The sequence below is a fragment of the Gossypium arboreum genome, chromosome 5, assembly GCF_025698485.1.
Source record: "Gossypium arboreum isolate Shixiya-1 chromosome 5, ASM2569848v2, whole genome shotgun sequence".
NCBI classification, from domain to species: Eukaryota; Viridiplantae; Streptophyta; class Magnoliopsida; order Malvales; family Malvaceae; genus Gossypium; species Gossypium arboreum.
Window position 1 is genome coordinate 3495732 of NC_069074.1, and position 2693 is coordinate 3498424.

General features: G+C 35.6%; 1 long non-coding RNA gene across 1 annotated transcript; it reads left to right on the forward strand.

Annotated features, from left to right (window-relative positions):
* Positions 1-251: 251 nt before the first annotated feature.
* LOC128293198 (uncharacterized) lies at positions 252-2229 on the forward strand. Its single transcript, XR_008283312.1, has 2 exons — positions 252-341; positions 1769-2229. It is a non-coding gene; the product is annotated as an uncharacterized LOC128293198 (long non-coding RNA).
* The last annotated feature ends 464 nt before the right edge of the window (positions 2230-2693 follow it).

Consider the following 2693-nt stretch of genomic DNA (forward strand, 5'->3'; position numbering starts at 1 on the left):
TGTCAAAAGGGGTTAAATTGTGAAAGTTACAAATTGGTCATAAGTGTGTGAATTAGTGAAAATTTAGAGTTTCCATAGAAGAGAAAATGTTCAGCATGTCTTAAACCTTATAGAAATTGAATAAAATTAATTTACGAGCATTGGGGTAAAAGTGCAAATATGCAAAAGTTTAGGGTCAAAATAAAATTTGTAAAAATATGATTTTTAAACCCATATGAATATTGTGACTGATTGGTAGGCTAAATGTGATGTTATAGATGATGAAAATTGAGACTTGGACCTAGAACGGAAAGAAATCGATTTATGGACGAGTATGTCCTTTTCACCTTTGTGGTATCGAGGTAAGTTCATGTGTAAATAATGTAGCATAATTGTTATTTTTAAGTTGTTGATGTTAAATATATGATATGCTGATTTTTATCATGAAATATATGCTTTGTGGTTATTTTCGAATAAAATGCAAGATATGTGTATTATCTGTTAAATATAAAATGCTACCGAGTATTGGTTTCGGTATTTTACGGAAGATGGCAAGGATATGTGTTCGAGGAAAATCCCGTTTGAACCTTAGGAATAGATTAGGATACAAGTGACATGTCACTAGGATGGTTGAGCATCCGAACTCGTCGAGTTGAGTCCGAGTTCACTTATGGATGCGAATGTTCGAACTCGTTGAGTTGAGTCCGAGTTCGTGAGATGTAACTAGGCATCCGAGCTCGTTGAGTTGAGTCCGAGTTCACTTATGGATCTGAACGCCCGAGCTCGTTGAGTTGAGTCCGAGTTCACTTATGGGCGGGTTACATGGTAGCTTGGCTACATATGTGGCACTTATGTGCAAACTTTCCATGTATCCGAATTATATTCCAATGTGTTCAACGGGTAAAATTCTACTCAAATGGAGGAATACTCGAGATGAAAGGGCGTATTGGTAAATGTTGTAAAATGAATACTTTGAACAGGTATGTACTTAACCCTCGGGTTGAAAACTCGACATAACAACAATATGGTAAGATGGTAAATGAAAATGTGATATGAATGTCTCGGTGATGATTATACAAACGATGTTGTATTAATTTTGTGAACAATGATCATGGATGAGTAATTTAGCCTTGACAGATTTGAGTTACTGCAGTAGTGTAAATTTAAAAATACACTAAAAATAGTGGAAAATGAGTTAGAGGCAGAATAAAATATGGGATTAAAGCTTAATGAGTCTATTTTCACATGAAAGAAACAGGGAAGAAAAAGAATTCCATATTGTGTGATATTTGAATTCTTGTGAAATAGGGTCTGAATGAATTCGAGATCCCTGTTCTGACTTTAGAAATTCACCAAAATTGTACAAAAATTATTAAGAGTCATACCTTATATGAATGGATTCCTTATTGAGTCTATTTTAGGGAAATAAACGACATGGTCGTTGGAATTTTTACAGGGAGAAATTCTGTTTGTAGTGCACAGGGTCAGAGTGGTCATACCCTGAAACAGGGATACTTTAACTAATAAACTGTACTATTTGGCTTAACCAAAATTCTGGAAATTTTATGGAAGAAAGGAAAATAAGTCTAGTTTCAGGAAAATTAACGGAACTTAATTCGGAGTTTCGTAGCTCCAGATATAAATAATTTAGTGACCGTTGCTCAGAAAGACAGCTTGTAGTGAACTTGAACATATGTTGTAAACATTGATAAAACAAGTTAATGAGTTGCTAATTGTTTTCATATGAACTTACTAAGCAGCTTACCCCCTTCTTTCCCATGTTTTCTAGAGTTTCCAGGTTAGCTCGGGTTGGAGGCCGTCGGAGATATTATCACCCTATCGAGTTAACGTTATCGGATAAGTAAACTCAAGTGATTCGAGTCTATGGCATGTATAGGGTTTTAATGTGAGTATGTAAAATTATGATTTAGCCAAAGGCATTGGCTTGTTATTAAGGTAGTATTAGTCATGTAAATTGGCCTATGTCGGCTAATGACATTATGGGCCCATATGATTATTCTTATGCATGTATGTTATTATCTCTTGTGATGTGGCTTACAACATGTATGCCTAGAGATTGAATTGAGATTCATTGATGAGCTAGTAACTAATGCAGGATTAAGTGATTGGTAAATAGTTAATAATGCTTCATGAATGGTTTGTGATGTAATGATAGTTATGTCTAGTATGTGGTAATGATATGGGCAAATTCTATAATATTTATTACATAAGAAAATAACTCGAGCATAACATGTTTGTAGATGTTTAAGAGCTCATTTATGCCACGTTGTATGTTATTGGATAAGTATGTATCTATGCATGTGGTGTGAGAGTGACAAAAGGCTTGATAATTAGACTATTTCGCCACACGGCTGAGCACATGGGCGTGTGAAGCCTTAACGCATGAGATTTTTCTAAGTTTTTCATGAGTTCTCGATTGGGTTCGAACCTTGAATGCATGTATTGGGCCTCGTAAGCTCGCATAAGGGACAAATTGCATGTGAAAAGAAAAGTTTTTAATTATTTGAGATTTCATGGCCCTGGTTAGTATGGAAGTGTTAGTAAAAGTCAGGTAGCACCTCGAACCCCGTCCCAGCGTCGGATGCGGGCGAGGGGTGTTACAATTTCGGTTTATTAAAACAATATTTTTGGTCTACGAAAAACTAAAAAATGGATTCGGGAGTCAATTATGCGCGAGGAAGGATTAGCACCCT